The 20110-nt window shown below is 38.2% G+C and overlaps 1 long non-coding RNA gene across 1 annotated transcript; it reads left to right on the forward strand.

The window, feature by feature from the left end:
* Positions 1-3472: 3472 nt before the first annotated feature.
* LOC136007337 (uncharacterized) lies at positions 3473-18825 on the forward strand. Its single transcript, XR_010609633.1, has 3 exons — positions 3473-3603; positions 17169-17228; positions 18656-18825. It is a non-coding gene; the product is annotated as an uncharacterized LOC136007337 (long non-coding RNA).
* The last annotated feature ends 1285 nt before the right edge of the window (positions 18826-20110 follow it).

The raw sequence follows: 20110 nt of genomic DNA on the forward strand, positions 1-20110 counted from the left end.
TGATAAACAAATAATGGTAGCATCCCCAAGTTCATTCACCTGTATTGTGTCCGTGTTATGTGAGTTTATGGGTGGCCTGTCACTACAGCACACCAAGACAACCAACAGATTCTCATCTGGTTGTTGCCTTGCTGTCTATATCACACTTTGGGTTACAGCAGAGATACAAATGAATCCCTTCTGGATTTGTGAAAGAGATCAGATTTACCACATAAATCATATCTATCTTTCTACTATAGTTAGCTACCAAAGAAGCACCTCTGCAAAGATTGTCTCAAGTGAATAAGATAAGTGATAAAGAACTGGCTGGATGGCCACACAGAAAGAGTTGTGGTCAATGGCTCAATGTCCAGCTGGAGACCAGTAACGAGGGGTGTCCCTCAGGGATCGGTGTTGGGACCGGTCTTGTTTAACATCTTTGTCGCTGACATGGACAGTGGGATTGAGTGCGCCCTCAGCAGGTTTGCTGATGACATCAAGCTGTGTGGTTCGGTTGATAAGCTGGAGGGAAGGGATGCCATCCAGAGGGACCTCAACTCGCTTGTGAGGTGGGCTGATGCCAACCTTATGAAGTTCAACCATGACAAGTGCACGGTCCTACACCTGGGTTGAAGCAATCCCAGGCACAGCTACAGACTGGGCAAAGAAGAGATTCAGAGCGGCCCTGCAGAGAAGGACTTGGGGGTGCTGGTCGATGAGAAAATGAACATGAGCTGGCAGTGTGTGCTTGCAGCCCAGAAAGCCAACCGTATCCTGGGCTTCATCAACAGGAGTGTGGCCAGCAGGTCAAAGGAGGTGATCCTGCCCCTCTACTCTGCTCTTGTGAGACCTCACCTGGAGTATTGTGTGCAGTTCTGGTGTCCTCAACATGAAAAGGACGTGGAACTGTTGGAACAAGTCCAGAGGAGGGCCACGAGGATGATCAGGGGACTGGAGCACCTCCCGTATGAAGACAGGCTGAGGAAGTTGGGGCTGTTCGGCCTGAGAAGAGAAGGCTGCGTGGAGACCTCATAGCAGCCTTCCAGTATCTGAAGGGGGCCTATGGGGATGCTGGGGAGGGACTCTTCATCAGGGACTGTAGTGACAGGACAAGGGGCAATGGGTTAAAACTTCAACAGGGGAGGTTTAGATTGGATATAAGGAGGAAATTCTTTCCTGTTAGGGTGGTGAGGCACTGGAATGGGTTGCCCAGAGAGGCTGTGAGTGCTCCATCCCTGGTAGTGTTCAAGGCCAGGTTGGACGAAGCCTTGTGTGGGATGGTTTAGTGTGAGGTGTCCCTGCCCATGGCAGGGTGGTTGCAACTAGATGATCCTGAGGTCCCTTCCAACCCTAACTATTCTATGATTCTATGATTCTATGAATGTTGTGTTCTGATTTTGCTATTTGAATTGCTCAGTAGTGTTCCTTCAAAAGTATCTGTGCACATTAACTTCTTATTTACTTCCCTGAACATCTGGCTATGCTACAGCCAGTTATTTGTAAGGAAATTCTCCAATGAATAAATTACTAGAAACGTTACTATTATGGAAAGGAAAATACAACCCTTACATTCTCTTTCAACATTTATATTCTGCTCTGAGTCTTGAAACTGCAATTCCAAATTCAGGATGAGAGACTAGGTAAAAGTCTGGATCCAGTCAGGTTAATTAGCAGTACTTTCCTTCCACAGTTACAAAGAATCTGGCTGACGATGTGGACGTGCAAAAAACACAGAGAAAGCTCTGGGAACCATCCATTGTAAACTAAGATTAAAAAATCTATGGTTTATGCCAGTGATTTTTTTGTTGTTACTAGTTGATCTGTGATAACTGGATGTGTAGGTGCTGTTGATAATTTTGTCAAGCTTTATTTAAGCTGTGCCATATCTCACATTTAATTGAAATATATTTAAAATTGTGTGTGTGTTCATGCCTTTCAGGTATGTCTACTGTCATAGAGTCTGAGAGGAAGAATAAATTAGCCCTTACTAAGCATAGTGCTGGCAAGCTAGACTGATCATTTAAAAATTAGTTTAGGCATTTCTATATTGCAGGGAAATTGCCAAAGCTTACTGAGAAGGAGTTAAAGTCTCTCTTTCCCCTTTCCTTCTCCTTTTCATTGGTAACAGCTGCTTCAGTAGCTCTGACAGTCTTATGACCACGCAGTTCCCCTCCTGTCTCCCCTCTGCCTGCAATCTCAAGTTACCTGTATAAGCATAGGGCAGATATTTCTCACTAGTGCTGGGTTTTCCAGAGCTGCTCAAAGTGTTGCATATCCAGCTTTCACTGCTTTTTGTACCCCCACTCCCATACATAAAGCCTCTTCTGAAAACACCACCAGAAATTTATATGCTCACCTAGTATGCTGTAGTCAACAAATCCCTGCAGGACTGTTTCTTGCTGACAAGGGTGCAGCCCGTAATCAGACTTCTCCACTGGAAAAGGTGTTCCCATTCACATACCTTCCTGCCTGCCTCAGTTCTGGAGTCTGTTAATGGTGCTGCTGTGATTCTGTGTGGAGTCACACTCCAGAGCAATCTGATTTAAAAAAACAGCAAACAACCCACACCATTAAGTTGTCTTACTGTATAATGGCAGGTGCATGACTCGGGCCTGGAGAGAGCAGGTGATTTCCTAAAATTGCTTTGGTGCTGGAAAAATTGCTATGTAGGACAATATCCTAAGATGTTTGTGAACATAAAAAGACTGCCTGTGACTGCTGCTTAGAAAAGTTCTGGGAATGAGTTAAATTCTCTCTCTACCTCAATATGTAAAGGTAATATGTTATTTCAGGAGAAATTTTAGGACTTTTTATTTGAATGATGCCAAAGCATCCTGGCCTGGCAGGTGTTTTTGTTAATGTATTTCTGGTGTTGGGGAATAAAATCAGATTACCTAAAGATTTTTCTGTTTGCTAGACCTGGTTAGAATGATGATAACACAGACTCTATGTAAGAAACATTGTGGTGATGACATAATATATGTCTGAAATGATGTAGTGTTTTCACAAATCATAAGATGAAGGGATAGCTTATCTTCAGGTTTTAGCACTTGCTATTGCAGTATGAATTATATTGTATAATCCTTACTTCCATTCTGAAAATTGTCTGCAGTCACATATATTCAATTTAGAGGAAAAACGTATAAAGTAAATTAGGTTAAGAGAACTAACTCTGCGTTTTGTAATGTTGATTTAATAGGAAGCAGTCCAAAAAGAATACAGTAATGATAGGGCATAAATGTTAGCATTATGTATAAATAAATGTCAGGAATGAGTTTTCTTCTAAATTTGCCTCAAGAAATGAGTTAGGATGGATGTCACTTGTGACTATAAATACAGAATATCTGACAAAGGACTGGCAAACAAGAAGTTTATCAGAAAGCAGGTGATAGGAAATCATGTAACATCCAGCACAGATCTCTCTTGAGTAATCTTTCCCCCCCTGCCTCTCACCCCTCCCAGCTTGTTGCAGATGAGATTGATTGTAATGATGAACATCTTTGGTCCCCCTGGAGGCAGAGGACTGGGAAGTGGAGAAAGGCTACATCTGGGAAGTTTCTGAAGAGCGTGGGGAAAACTAAGTGAAGAAAATCAGGGTGAAAGAAAAAACAGATGGCACACGAGGTAAATCACAGGACCTATGATTAACCTGACTACCAGATTCAGAAGCTGAATTAAGTACTCTGTTCAAGTAAAGGTTTAATTTTTTTAATTCCTATTAAGATACACAAAGACGTTAGTGGTTGCAGTTACTTGGTAGAAGCCAGAGAAGTCTCTTACATGTTAATTATCTTTCTCATTCCTTCATCTTCAGCGTTTCAGTGTGGTGATATTTTTGAGACAACTATGATGTATAAAACCATGAAGAACTCATTGAACCATTAAATGTGAGAGACTGATACACTATGATTTTCTGATTGAATGGTGATAGTGAGTGTACAGAAGACAGTTTGGAAAATAGTCTGGTAAACAGAAAAGTATTATATTACTGCTCATTATCTCATGAACTGAAGGTACTTGTTTTCTTTTTGAATGAACGCTTAGCTAGACTTAAGCAAATACACGTTCTGGCAACAGTTACTGTATTAAGCAAAGAAAAAATTAAATTACTGTAAACTAAGATTAATAGATCAATAATTTAATTTTCAGGTGTCTTAAAGATGTCTCTGAAATATATATTCTGACATCTCAGCAATCTGATTTGTGTTTTTAGGGAAGATCACATGGTGATACCAACTGCTGTATGTAATAGTAAATTAAGACAAGGAGATTTGGCTTTGTGCAGGATAGCTGCTTTTGAGGTTGTGAAAGCTAAATGCTGGTCATTTTGTATTTACAGAATACACTCTCTTAGGTTTGTGGTCAAAACCATTAGCAAAAGTTGTAGTGTTTGTGTTCTTTGTACGTCATGGTGGTATTTTCTGCAGCTGATTTAATCTTTGGAGCGACAGGAGAGAGTTGTCCTACAGGGAAGAGAGGAGCCAGGGGCAGGAGTCAGCATCATGTGTGCAGTCAGCATTGTTCATGTCCCTGGTTTTGGCAGTTAGACAGCAGGGTCCTGATAGTAGTGCTGGGGGCTGCAGCCTCTCCCCTGCCCTGCTGACTCGGCACAGTACTTCTAGCTGTAGATGGCATGAATAGACAAAAAAAGAAAAAGTTTATAATGGTAAGTTGTCCAAGTTCACAACTGCCACGCTTTCGTAGATGTCACTGGCTCTTTTGAGAAAGGAAAAGTTGAAGGGTGGGTGGTGATGGAGTGGCTGACCTGATAGCTGGCTGGTGAAAAGCTTGAGAACACCTATAAAAATGTCTGTTCCTGAGTGCTGCTCACATCTGTGAAATTTTTAGGAGATATTCCAAATTAGCTGACTGTGAAATATGATTGTGAGGTGATCTGAATTTTGTGGACCGCAGCAAAAAATGGCCAATAAAACAGTAATAATAGTAAGAAAGAAAGTTACAAAATGGTTGTTAAAAGCGTAACTCAACCCAAAAAGTAATTCTTACAAAACCATAATTGTCTTTTACATGGTTTTCAACTGTAATATCTCAGAATAACTAACTCTGAATATTTTAATATACTGAAAGGAATTAATTATTTCATTGTAACCTTGATTTTTTTTTTTTTCAATTCCATCGCTGTTATTAGACCAGTGGAATAAAAATAGAGATTTCATGGTATGCTGCACATTGTTTTAATTTTATTGCCAACCATTACTAAAAGGAGCCCAACTGAAATCAAAAGATGGATGTATCTGTGCATTGAACTAGGCATGTATGTTTTCAATTCTGTTAATTTTCATGTGAAGTACTTGGTGCATTTAATTTTATTTATAATTACATACTTTGTTGTATGGTGAGGAAATGGTACGTCAAGATTCTTCTTTCCATCTTTTCTAGCAGAGCAGATCTTGTAGGGAATATAGATAGGAAAGAAATACTTGTAAAATCCTATAGATCCTGCTCATGGACATTTGGCTGGTAAATTTTAAAAGTCCCTTACATACCAAGTGCAATTACCTGGAATGTCTGAGCTTATCTGCCTTTAGCTCCTACAGGATGTTTACATTTCATGGAGTTGATATGTTTTCTCTTTCGCTCAGGCTAAATGTCCAGGCAGCTATTTCTGTCAGCCAGCGCTTGAATTTCTGAAGTTGTGAACATAATTTGATTAGCAAGCCCTATTATAAAAAAAAAAAAAAAAAGAAAAAAAAAGGTATGCTTTTAGAATAATTTTGTTAGCAGAAGAAATGGCACCTGAATTGATAGCATTACTGACACTGCTGTGTTTTAGAGCTTGGCAAGCCCATGCATATGTCTGCCAGTTGAGCCTACAGACTAAGTTGTTTAAATAACAGTTGCAGATAGGAAAAAGCCACACTTCTTTCTAAATATTTAGCTGTATTTTCTACAGATAGTAAGCTTTTTATTACAAGTAACACATATAAAATAAAAGAAGCTAATTCTTTCTAGTTTGCCTTTTGCTACTGCAGCCAGTTTTTCAATGGGTGGATTTTCTACACAGCAACAGGAAAGTGAAAAAAATTTAATTGCTTGGAAAATATGATTACAAAGTCAGAAAAAAAATTGCATAATCAAGTGTTACACCTAAAAGTATATTCTAGAACGAAGTGGTGGTTTGGGTTTTTTAATTGTGGGGGTAGGGGTGGAGGCAGGACTTCAGTTTCTTAATATTTCAAGTTGGCAGCATCCTCTTAAATTGCTTTGTGAGAGCGAAGAGTGTTCTGGCTGATGAATGCATGCTCTGTAGTATGTGATACCATGCATATAAAATGGTTTATTGAGCAAAATAAACAATTCTCTGCAGTCTCTGACAGACAATTCTACATTTCTCTGCAGTCTCGTAACTGACAGCTATGGCCAGTCAAGTTTAGCTCTGCATTTGCAATGCCTTCTCTCTATTTCATGTGATTTAACCCTAAATACCTCTTTAGTAGTGAACAACTGTCACTTGTTTTGTTAGTTGGAATTTTTTGATACTATTAATCATGCAGTATTTTTCTGCCTCCTCAGAAGCTTTCATAGGCTTTCTACTTTTCTTTCTAATATCTTGTGTGAAGCTGTTGTTACTTTCTAATTAGAATACATATGATTTTTCTACCCATTATTTTCAGTTAGCATAGGGAAGACTCAAGTAGTGTGTGCTTTTTAGTGTTGCTTTTAAAGAACAAAATTTATGCAATTATTTTCATCATCCAATTTTCTTATTTTCTATATGGAAAAGTAGCAATTACAGCAACACAGGGGCCCTAACTTTTTAAAAAGTTTTATTCTTATTTGAGAATTTATTATGCACCTGCTAAGTACATAGTTTTATTCAATTCTTGTAACTGATTTTGTCTTTTATTTACTTGTGCCAAAATGCATAGGAGGAAAGAGTTGAGATAGTAGAGCCATTATAACTTCATCCAGTATGTCAAACTGACCTCTAAAATTAAAATGGTTTTCTTTTTCTAATGCACAGTTTTTAACAGGGTAAGATTTCTGCACTTTTAGAGACTCTTCCAGCATCCTTCATTAGTAATAAGCATACTGAAAATAAAATGAATAGAATCTGTACCTCAGTGATGGCTGTGTTCTTCTGTGCTCATTATTTTTAAAATCTGAACAAAGTCAATATTCAGCTAGAGATGAGAGGTTGATCAAAATCAAGCTAGTCTTTTTAAAGTACCCAGTATAGACAATATATATGGTCTGCTGACAGCTACTTGGGAATTTTCTGTTAACGAAAAAATTCGGAAATTAAAGAGAGATGCGTGAGGCTGAGTGTGTTCAACCTGGTGCACTGTTTGTGCTGGGGCTGACCACCTTCAACATTCCTGAAAGGAGAAAACTCTTCAAAAACCTTATCTTATGACTGATAGATTTTGAAACACTTTGCAAAAGGGAAAAGTGAACTTATTCCCAATCTACAGCAAGGTAACTCATAACCAGGCAAGTTCCCTGCTTTGTAAATGACCATTTTGCTGAAGCCCATGGGAAAGGTCATTGACTTAAAGAGAAACCCAGAATCTGTGCTGAGGAGGATCATTGTCCAGAAGAACGAAGTGATGTATTTTCTTCTGCTATCTTTGAGATACCTGGGTTAATGTCAACAGAAAAATGCAGCAGGAGGCTGGGTTACTGTTCTATTCTTTTTTTTTTTTTTTTAATAGTTTTAGGAAAAAAGGTTTCATACTATAAATATTAAGTAACTGAGAGAGACAACTTATTTTTTTAGTAAGTTGACAGTGCGCTATGTGTTTCCACCAGTGAGATATTAAAGTTTTATCATTTCCATTTAACAACCTCCTCAGCACCCTTATGCTTTAAAATCCAACTCTATTTTCCTAGTAAAACTGTTAATTTATGACCATTGTAAACTTCTGTAGCATGGATCAATATTGGTTTTCTGAACCTGCTTCTCACGAGACTTGTTAAAATAAACATTCTGATTGAGGAAAAAATCTTTATATTTAAATTGAGCAAGAAAGTACTCGAATCTTATTGCTGTATTTTGGGAATTCGAAAACTCCAGTGAAGACTTAAACATGCTGAGTTTTGCCTAAGGCAACTTGTAATAGTTTTTATGATTTTCAGGCTAAGAATTCAGCATGAGGAGTAAGAATATTTCATTCATTCCAGTCACTGAGAGAACAATTAACTGTTTGAGCAGCTCACATTTCTTGGCTCCCAAAGGCAGATTATTTACATTCATTTTGGACACCTTGGCACATAGACTGCCTCATAGCAAGCAAAATCTGACATGCTGGCTGCAATTCATTGCCTATGTGTAAGTGTCTGGGGTTATATGACATGCCCTCAGGGTGTCCAAGACATCTGGGCAGAACTGGCAGATATGATACAAGACCAAAGGGAGACCCATGTTCTTTTGTCATGCCAGATGAAGGCCAAGCTAAAAGCCCTAAAGCAATTGAAAGGGCACTAGATGCCTATGTATGGGCAAGTGTATCAACCACACTAGACAAAGAGCTGGAGGATGAACACCTCTTTGTTCTTATTGAAATCCTGAGTGGATAGTTCGGATGTTATGAAAATTTTATTCTACTTCCCCCCCTACTCTTCCTATTTGAAACTTTCTAATCATTATTGACCCGATTTGTTTTGTTTTGGTTAGGTTTGGGGTTGTTTTTTCTTTTTTTTTCTGATTTTGCATTTTTGCTTGGCCTAAAACATTTATTTTCCTATTTTTCATATTTGTAAAACTTCCCAAACTTCCGTAAGATAGTTTTGTTTGTCTATTCATTAAACATGAATCCTGTCCATGATTGTAACTGGGGTCAGTGCTTTGCATTGTGTGTTTTGAGCATAGTAAGTTAAATAGGTAACCTCTGTGATACAGCTGTTCGATGTAGTTACGATCAACTGCTCAGAAGCACAAGGTGAAAGCACTGATCAGAAGCAGAAGTTAGACTTAACAAGGGGGAGAGTCACTAGGGGAAATTCAAACAGTAGCTGGTTCAGTGCAAGATGTTCATATTTTATGATATGGTAATAGATAAGCTCACTCCTAACAGTGTCCCTGTCCTTCCTACAATGAGCAGAGAGGGGAAGACTAAATATTTAAGGAAGAGTTGATAAGTCTCCCTAAACTAATGGTTATTTCTGATCATGACTTATTATTTTAGTGAATTTCATAGCAAAGCATGCATTCTAATTAGAAACAGACTGCAACAAAAATGTTTGAAAAGGAAATATTCCCTCCTCTTTTAGAGATTTTGTTCTAACTCTCATTAAAAGAAATTACCCAGCACTCATGATACAGAATTTGCTTTACATATCTGCAAACAGAATTTGAAATCAGATGGCTGGCTGGGGTAAAGAACTCACATGTGAATTCCACGTGAACTGTTGCTTATTAGAGATTTCCTGAATTCTAGTGTGGCTTTTTCAGTGTTAGCTGGTGCCAATGTACAGCTGGAGAAATGTTGATTAATGCAGACTTTATGGATTAATCAGTATGAGAATCAGTACTTCAGAGATGCAGAAATGTGTGCAAACTCTGCTGTTCCAGCGCTCATAAATCTCAGACAGGTATCTTGATTGAAATTGTGTGTTTTTTAACTCTGAATCACTAAGTAGTGAGAGATTGTTGCAGAAATAAAAGTGGGGTGGGTTCTTTTGGTGGAAAGAAAGTAGGGAAGGAGGCCATAGGGACTGTTCTAATCTCTTCTCCATGGTTATAGTGAATATATCTTTTTGTTTTTTTGGCTTTTATAACTGCTGTATCTCTTGTCCTGTACTTCGTGAATGAGGTGTCTCTCCTGTGGGCCTCTTACAGGCAGGTTCAATTAAAATATATAAAAAAAATTCTCCTGTTGGGAGTCACCTTGTTTTCACTAGATTTTAAGTGTAAGATATTAGACTAATCAATGCAAGATAAGGAAAATGCTAACGTGATATATCCAATAATCTGCAGGTGGAACAGTTTTGGCTGAAATTTACTCTGTTTTCTGCAGTTCAAGAGCTGTACAAAACAAACATAATAACCCTGCAGTTAAGCTGTGTTTTTTTTATCTCATCAGAGAAAGGTGAGGATGTGGGAATGTATAAAGGGTTTCCTTTGCTTCAGCACCTTTCTTGTACATTTCCCAGCACACTTGCACATTCTCGGTTGCCCTTTGCTTCCTACCATCTCTGGAGACTAGATCTCATAAAAAGAAGCGTTTACGCAAAGAAATATTTATGATAGTCAATTCCTTTTGCTGTCTTTCTTCAAAACTGAAAGCCTTGGTCTCAGTAGACAGAAGGAGGAATACAATTATCTCCTTAGAAGAAACTTGCAAAGTGTTGGCCCTTTTTCATCATGGATGTTACTTTGTGTTAGTCTCAGGGGGAAGAAACAAGACAGTAGCTGTCTGTTGTGGTTTAAACCCAACCACAAACCTCATTCACTCACTCCCCCCTGCCCTTGCCCTCCCCCTGCTCCTGGAGGGACGGAGAGGAGAATTGAAAAGAATGCAACTCCCATGGGTTGAGATAAGAACAGTTTAGTAACTAAGGTATAACACAAATCACTACTGCTGCCACCAATAATAATAATGCTAAAGGAAATAACAAGTGAAGAGAATCCAACACCTCAGCACCAGCCAACAGATAACTCGCCCCACTCCCCCCAGCCAAGTACCGACCAATACCTCATCCAACCCTGCAGCCCTTCCTGGTAACTCCCCGTTACATCCTGGGCATGACGTGCTGTGGTATGGAATACCTCTTTGGTCAATTTGGGTCAGGCGCCCTGTCTCTGCTTCCTCCCAGCCTCCCCTCCTCCCTGGCAGAGCATGAGGCTCAGAAAGTCCTTGGCCAGACCGAACATTTGAGCAGCAACTAAAAACATCGCCGTTATCAGCTCTCTTCCCAGGCCAAAAAATGAAAACACAGCACTGCACTAGCTACTGAGAAGGAGAAAAATGACTGCTACTGCTGAACCCAGGACACTGTCCTACCCCAAGATAATGAGGAGCAGGAAATAGAGATAGTAAAATATCTTTGGTAAATATTCCTGAAGACCGATGCAAGAAAAGAAAGCATTTGGACAAAATCATAATGAACTAAAAATGTGTTTAAAATTATTTTGGTGACTCTTATCTAAAAATATCTTAACTTTGAAGTAAATTGTCTTGTATTGAAAGCATATTAATTAGTATTAGAAACAAATATTCAGTATTTTCCAGTTATAACAGTTGTACCTGTGTATTTTTACTGGAGAGCTGCCCAAAATCTGACTTCTGAGAACTTGCATTTTGTCTAATTTTAGCTGAGGTTTACTTTTTGTGCTCTGAAAAGTAAAGTACAAGTAGCTTGTAACCATTATGATTGTTGAGGTGATCATATGAGTTAAATATCTCAGTGATTTCAAAACCAATTTTCTTTTCTTAGGTTGTCAGAAGCCTGCCTATTTAAATGCCAATCTACTCCACTGGAGCTGGTTTTGATGTATGCCAGGGAGAACTGAAATCCTTGCATTTGGATCATTTACGATAAATACAAATTATGTAGAAGATTTGTTAAGGTCTTAAAGGAACTATTTCCAAACTAATTTTATTTCTAAGTAACAGTTACATTGTTCTGAGAATATCCATTTTATATTCAGAGATACTCAGTGTAAATGCTTTAAAACTATATAAAAGAATGCTTTGATGCATTGCAGAGATCTGGAATTGCTGTTTTAAGCACAAAGCTCATCTTGCCCTTTACAGTGGAGCCAGAAACAAAGCTCCATAGAACACAAAATCCTTCTGTTAAACAAGATGCATGCTTTCGGTGTGGTGGGGGTGTGTTGTAATGGCTCTTGTTTTTACTGAAGAGTTGTTTTGTGATCCAAGAGCACATGGGAACCATGGGTCCTCTTTGTGCCAGGCAGAGTACAAACCTTGTAGAAAAGGGACAGTCCCCAGGTGAAGTGTTTGAGTGTGCTGGGTTTTGTATTTATGCTACTGGGATCCAAAATCTATTAAGATTTATGTTAATTTACCTCTGTTATCTAATAATATGCGGAAGAGTCATTGAATGAGCTGTGCATAATCTTTCAGACAAACTTGTGCATTATCATAGTGGTAGCACCTGCAATACCACTGACATGCAAATAGCACCTGGGAACACTACTTGCAATCTGACTGCCACATTAAAGTTCCTAAGGGCAGATGCTATATGGATCTTGGATCCTGGTTTGGTTTTGTGTGTCTCAAGATATTTTTCTTAACAGACACGCTGAACCTTATATAACATAAGCCATTTAATGTATGACTGTAAAAAGGACTATACATCTCTATCCTGTCCTTGGGAAATATTTTGTGTGACCCTGGTCCTCTTAGTTTTTAAAAAATCCAAACAACTTTGGTGCAAATATTTTTGATAATGATGCTTAGTGTTTCTATACTGAATAAGAGAAAAATAATGAGGCCACCTCAGGAACCACAGCATCAGAGCAGAACTACAATTTCTATAGAGTTTACACTTCCTTTGTATTTTATGAGGTGCCTTTGGGTGGTAATCTTTAAAAATTCATCTTTGGTTCTGTTTTCTTCAGCCATATGTTGCTAGGGGCCGCAAACTAAGGGTTGGGATAACTACAGCTATCCTACATTTCTCTCCTGATCAGCTCCTTCAAGTGAGAGAGCTTGTTCATACAGCAATGAAAAGTCTTGGGATTGGTATATTTTCTTATTATCATTACTACAGCACTTTTCCTCTTTTTGTTTTTCCTGGTATAATTTTATGGTTTTTCCTTTCCTTTAAATTTTAGCTTAATAGGACTTAATATGGCTTGCATGTGACACATACTTGTGCTTGTTAAGACTTTTCACAAATGGTGAGATTGAGATGAATGCCTGCCTGAGGCAGCTGTTCATTCAAATTGCCTGGGAATGTAGTGGAGACAGAATATCAGATCTACTGAAAGTTGAGACACTAGCCAGATTTTGATGTCAATTAAAACGTGTATGTTTGACACTGATGGAAGTGACATTATCTCAGATTTATATCCAGTATCTGATCCTCTCTGGCTGGTCTGTCGCTTATGATTTTCTTTACTTTTCTCTGTACTGTGCATGCAGTACAGGATTGGCCCTGTTCATTATTGTAACTTTCTTAAAACATTTAGAATGGGTGGCAGTCATAGCAAGTGAGAGAAACAGGATATTTTCATCTGAGCACCTATAATCATCACATGGTGATTTCTTCTGGATGGGTTGAATATTTATTGTTGTTGACATTTCCATGGTCAAAAATATACTGAAGAGAAGTCAGAAGCTTTGCAAAGTAGGGTGATATGTGAAAGGAATTCCTTAAATTTGAGTGCCCTGAATTAACATTTGCTTGGTATCTGAGGGATAAGCAAGCTGTGAGGCCAAGGCTGCTCAGCAGTCCAATTGCGGCTGCAGCAGTCCAATTGCGGCTGCAACAGTCTTTTGCTCTGTGCATGTTAGTGAATAATTCAGCCGTCCTGGGAGGGGTTTTCAAAAGAGGTATAAATGACCACTTTCCATGATGCTTTTGTAAAATCCATCTTTGGAGGTGGGGTGGGCTATGCTAGGTTTTGAAAGATGCTGAACCATCTTCTGGTTCTTCTGCCGAACATGTTCTGGTATGCCACCAAAGGCTTTGATTGATCCACTATGATCTTAAACTCTTAACCTGAGTACCCTGATTACCTTAAGTTACTGCTAAGATCAGCAGAGGGTCATAAATCTTCCAGAATGCAACTCAGTTAAATGAAGATGTGAACTGTCTTCTGGTCTGGTCATTTTGTCTCCATTTTAATCAGGGAGCCCAGACTGACTTGATTCCTAATCTGAAAAGTGTTGAATTCCAGACCTCATGTCTCAGTGCTTTGCAGTAAAAAGAGGCTACTACAGTGTTCCTTCCTCACATGCAAAGTGGAGCAAATACTTTACATTTGTGGGGAAAAACATGTATCTAAGATTGATAAAGCTATTTTCTTCAATTTTAAATCATGTGCTGGAAGTATGTACTTTCTAACTGTAAAGGATTTTGTGGAGATAAATGCTTGTAGAATATTTGAAGATGTAAACTACCAAATAAATGATGTTTTCTATTATGTTATTTCTGTTACTTTTGTTCTGGGAAAAAAATAAAAGAATTTACTATACTGTGAACCAGGTGAAATAATACAAGAGAGTTCTCCAGTACAGTGATAGTTCTTTGTGATGAAGGAAGTGCCAAATGGTTCAGTGCTCCTAGGTCTACAAGTCACACTTCTGTTCATCTCATTTTGAAGTGAAATGCTCTGGAAATTGAATATATGAGCAATGCTAGATAGTCAGGAAGATACTAGTAGAATAAAGTAAGTTGCTTGAAATTAATTACTAGGGAAGTGCTTTGCAAAACAGAACTGTAAAGGAGGTAAAATTTTCAGCTGGCTCATTAAAATGTGAGCATGTTATATTCATCAGTGAATTGGTGATTAACATCCCATTTTATTATCACGTAAAGTACAATATCTGAAAACTAATGCACGTATATCTTCAAGACACATAGCCTTCAAATGCTTAATCTGTGAAAGTGTAGTTTGGTTACTCATTTATTATGAATTTCATCTGCTTGGGTTTTTTCACTTTGAACATTGATTTTATTCTTTTGAGCTGGTTGGTTTTCTGAAAGTAGAATGTTTTCCAGCTGAACTTAGATCTGAATCCCATGGATTTGTCTTCTGTATTTGTTGATTCCTCCTCAAGTGCATTTGTATAGGCTAATTTTCAGTTCTCAGTTAATTTTTGTGTTCTGTCACTTTTCTAGATGATTGAGTCCAAGGCTGAAACTACAAATGCACAGGGTTAAGACTTCTAATAGCACTGAAGTAGCTGAATGTTTGAATAAGTTCCTAGTGTGTTGTTTTAAAGAGAACTGAGTCCTTGAGTCCCTTTGCGATTTCAGGCACTTAATAATATCAAAACACAAAACCAAACAAAAAACCTACCTGTTACCCCATTGTTCTCATGATACAGGCACCAAATCCCATTTTAAAAAGTGATTTGGCCTCAAAATCATGGGCATTGGTGATACTGCAAACACCTAAGTAACTTCTATTTCAATGTGTATTAAATAGATACAAGTTATATATAGTACATAAATTTTTTGTGGAGGCTTTCCTCAGGAAGAAAACTCAAGTATGCTAGCAGGGATGGAGCTCTGGTGTGCTCTCATAGGAATCGTGCTATGGTCATTAAAGAAAACAGGCCTGTGGGGTACACTGGTTTTGCATTTAACTGACACTATTGGAACTCACAGTCACTGTGAGCTTGGCTCTGTAAAAAACAGTGTTTCTAAGCATTAAGCAAAACCCCCAGGGTTAAGCATGCAACCAAAGAGGGGGTTCTCAGCACTGCAGTTTTGAATTTGAACACTCTGAATTTTGCCTTTCCTCCAGAGTATTTTGTACCTCAGCCCTCAGTGTGTACCTGGGTACTAGGGCATGTAGTAAAGGTTGGCTCTGCTGTATTTGTAACTTGCACTGGGAAGGATATTGAAGATTGAGCTACTAAACAGTTTGGGTGTGCAAGTATCAGCACTGCTTAAGGCATTACCCCAGGAAGTGTGGTAGTAGAGATGCCATGCTTGCAAGAGGTCATGCTGGTGTGCTGTGCTGTGTTCAGCTCTTGTCTTCGGAATGCTAGTCCATTTGCTTTAAGTAGTGCCCTTTGTGGTAAACTGTGCAGAGCTGTGTGGAGCAGTTATCTTCAGGAGAAATCATTTTACTCTGAGTCAAATTTCAGTGTTAGTGGCTACAGGGGAAACTGAGTTCAATCAATAACCTCCCTACTCCCCCATTTCCATACCAACCACGATTCATTGTGTACCCAGATTCTCTCTGTTTCTCAATTATGAAGCAATGAGTCGAAAACTGGCATTGACTTTTCAGAATGCTGCAAGGCCTCGATCCCCTTGGGTTTCCATCCTTCCTGCAACTGAGCAATTCAGCCTTCAAAAATTTGTTTTGGCTTCTGAAGTAAGGATGTCATATCATTTTACAGTAGTGAGTGTTTCTTCCACTTGCAGCAATGTGGAAATCACCACAGGGACCAAGGTTGTTCAAGTGTTCAGCAAGAAAAGCTATATTCTGTTCATAAATCTCTGAGTCAAATCTGAAATAAAAGTCATGCAGCAAACCAGAAAATGAATTTTATTTTAAATCGAAACAGGGATCAGCAGATATAGCCAGGGATTTGGAAATGATTAAGTGTAAGATTTAGTTAAGAAGTTTCACCTCTCAAGAAAATATAAAACAAACATTCTTATTCCTGACCTATAGATCCTTACTGTGTTCAGAATAATAAAGTGACTGATCCAATCACATATTGATGCAGAAGATTTTGGGGCATTTTTACTGAGACATGAGTCAATAATAGATTTTGTGGTTTGGGCTTTTCTTTTCTGGTTAAATCATGTTTTAACTTCAGTTCCTCTCCTCCCTGAATTTTAAGCCCTACTGGCAGCTGTTAGAATGTGAAGAAGGCTGTATTTCATCTTATCTTTTCTTACATTAACAGGAATCTTAGTGTAAATTGAGATTGCAGTACTGAAGGTCCGAGGATGCTTGGTTTGTTTCTTGTCCTGCTGTCATGTTCAGTGAAGAAATTGAGAGTCAAAAGGAAATGTGTTAAGCATGTAAATCCAGTGTCTTAAGTGGATAAAATTAGAAAACTAAGTTAATGATGTGTCTAATTGACTCAGTATGTGCTTGTAGTTTTCAGCTTTGAATTCTAGAAAGATTTTGAAAGCCTTTTTAATCCAGTCTTCTAGGGGTGACTCCTGGCATCAACTATTAACCAGACTTTTCCTTATTCATCTTGTCTCTCTGTACTGTTTCTGAGGTTTGACTCGTGCTTTCCTCTACTACAACAAAGAAGACTTCTTCTAGATTATACTTCTCCAGATCTGAAAGCCTATGTTGCTGTATCTTAATAGTACAGATAATTCTGTCACATTTGGCTCCTGTTTCTTCACTTTGTTGGACTAAGGAAACAACTGATACTATGATTTAGGATAGCTTGTTGGGTATGTTGAGGTGGTAGGAAAAGTATTCAGAGTTCTAAGACAAACACCTAAAATAACCATATGCTTACTGTGTATAAATTATGCATCAGCATAAATTCTAGTGGTAAAAAAAAAATAAAATTTTATGATTCTATGACTTTTGTCATTTCCAGGAGGGGATGCTGATACTTCTGATATGAAACACTGCTTCTTTTACTCCATGGAGGAATCTGGTAGGTTGGAGCACTCCTTTCAGTCTGCTGCTAAAGACAGAAATAGAGGAATCCCGGTCTTCAGCTGTGGCTGTTCTCTGGTTAGCCACTTTTTCAGAAACAGTTATGAGTTGAGGTTAAATCTGTAGACGTCCACACACAGACTGCATGGGGAAGCTTTTCCCGTAGTAAGACCATTTTTTTTTTTTTTTGGGAGTGGTGTCAAGATCAGGAATTTCAGCTTTAGGGAACAGGAAGCAAGAATCCCTCCTGTGCATAGGATCTCTGTGCTTTTCCAGAATTTCTCTAGGCTTTCTCTCCTGCCTTTACTTTTCCTCTTGTGATGAATTCCTGTATCAGAAACTACATTTTATCAGTTGCAGTAACCCACAGAAGGGAAGTGGGGGATAGTTTTTAGCTCCTTGCTTTGGCATTTTCCTGTGAATTGGAGCAAGAGATGCTACTTTTGATTTGCTATTAGTTCCATTAAGCTTAGTGAGATTTAAGGCAGAATCACTGGAGCAGTGATCTCTGAAGAAGACCTGTTCAAATGAGAACTCTTCCTGAGATCATGATGCATAGACTGGCAGACCTGTTGAAACTGGCTTTGTTTCATCATTGGTCTTCCTAAAATTCACTCAAGTTACTTATCTTTTATTGGCCTATAAGTGCACCTAAACAGTTATGCCAGAATCTAAAATGCAGAAAATAAAGATTTTAGTCTTCTGCAGCCTCAACTTAACATCATGGTAATACAGCAGAGTTGAAACTGCTGCTAGTTTTTGTGAGATCTCCTTCTTTGTCTTGCTGTGTTGAAATAATTTACTTAAAACATCAATGCTTGTTTTCTTCTTTTTTTTTTCTTTTTTTTTTTTTTTTTTTTCCAAAATAAAGAGCTAATGTAAATTAGTATCATAGATAGGACAAGGAAACCAGAGATACTTATTTTAGCTTAATCTGAAAAGTAATAATACTAAAACATGCTGCTGCATCAATTCTGTAGTTAAAAGACTTAAGCATCTGGAAATGAAGATGTGCTAGTGGTAAGCTTTTTAAATAGAATTGGGATCCTAGAGCTGGGAGGATAAAAATATATGCTTAGCTTAGCTTCCTGGTAAATGAAGCATTTATTATTAATTAATGCTTGGGAAGATAATGGTGTAATAATGGGTTGCAAAGATCAAAGGGAATAAATCTTCCAGGTTTCAATTCACATAAAATTTACACATGCACTGAACTTTAACTGCAGAAGTAATGCCATGGAACTTGGTACTGAGGTTGGATAGGGAATTCTGAAGGTAATTTTGGAGGTAATATTTCAAGATAAACTACTCTTTGGATTAAAAAGAAATATGTGTATTATGTTAACCTTTCTTTGTAATGCCCTTCATCACATTATAAAATTATTACTTTTGTTGTAAGCTGTTTTTTCTTTCATCTATTCCCAGACATCTCAGGAAGAACTCTGTGAAATTGGATTGAGCAACCTGGTCTGAAATCAATTTTGACTCTGCACTCTGAATGGCAGGTTGCCACTAGAGGATATGAAATCCCTTCCAACCTGAATTAGTCTATGATTCTGTGTTATACTGTTGAGAGACGAGAACAGGGCACAAGTACCAGGAGGTTTATTTGAAATTTCAAGTACACTTGGAATTTCAAGTACAATTATACTCTGCCTGTACTGCGGCAGGCAGCTGCCACAATACGGACAGAGTATAATTGTATGTTTTAGCAGTAACTGGCGTGAATTAAAATCACCTGCTTTTCTAAGAAAGCAAAAGAGGAGAAATAGAAGAGAGTGAGTTAGGAAGGGAAATATATGTTAGTGAGATGCTTTAATCCATTGAATTATGTGGTCCTGAAAATGTAGTAATAAAAGTTTGGGGACTTTATTTTAGAAGGAATTAGGTGTTTTCTAAGGACCAAGGTTACACTAGCCTGGAGAATGGCAGCAGGGAAGTCAGCAGTGAAGAGCTCCTGGATCTTGTGTCTGTCAGTCTGCACACCACAGCCTACACCAGCGCTGCTGAAATGTGTTCTGCCTAGGAGAGATCTCTCTAGGATGCAGATAAATTTCATCTGTAGTTTCACCTCTCTTTTTTTTTTTTTTTTTTTTTTTTTCCCTCCTTCTTTGCTTTTAGCTGGTATGGATGCCACTGCTTTTTAAAAGGTAATTCCAATATTTTCTTTGCTCAGTGTGACTGACTCAATCCTCGGTCGGTAGTCATCAGCACCTGTGTTTTGTGCACTGAACTGAATGACCTTTTCTACCTATTCTGGACAGATGTTTTTTTTTCCTCAGTGGAGACAGGCACTTTCTCTATCAACAGTGAGCTTGTCAATTTAAAACAAAGTGGGAAAACTGAACTCTGGCATACTAGTTCCAGCAAGCAGCCTTAATTTATATGCCAGCAAGTAGCATGGATTTACAACACATTTATTCTGAACAAAAATGAACAGTTGCCATAGTTACCAAGACCCCACAAGATACTATACAAAACTGGGAAATAAAAAGCATTATAATTAAAAGACACATTTGCCAATGAATAAGAACAGCCCTTTATTTTGGTAATGTTTTAACCAGTGGAGTGGTGACATCATGCCAGTTGCTATTATGTGGAATGCGAAATCCAACAGAATATTGAACTCTTTAGGGAGTGACTACACAAACATACAGCTAGTGCATTTCCAAGTATGCCTCAAATGTATCCCTGGAATTTCTCTAGAAACAGTTACATGGAAAGAAGCTGGTGCCTTTACTGTTTTATACAAGAAAATGTTTTGTATCCATGGGGAAAGTATATCTGGTTCACTTATTTTTAAAGCATGCAAAAGAAAGTATTTAAAAATATTGGTATATACATTTTTTTTAACCTCACTTGGTACTCTGCATTAATGGT

The sequence above is a fragment of the Lathamus discolor genome, chromosome 1, assembly GCF_037157495.1.
Source record: "Lathamus discolor isolate bLatDis1 chromosome 1, bLatDis1.hap1, whole genome shotgun sequence".
Classification (NCBI taxonomy): domain Eukaryota; kingdom Metazoa; phylum Chordata; class Aves; order Psittaciformes; family Psittacidae; genus Lathamus; species Lathamus discolor.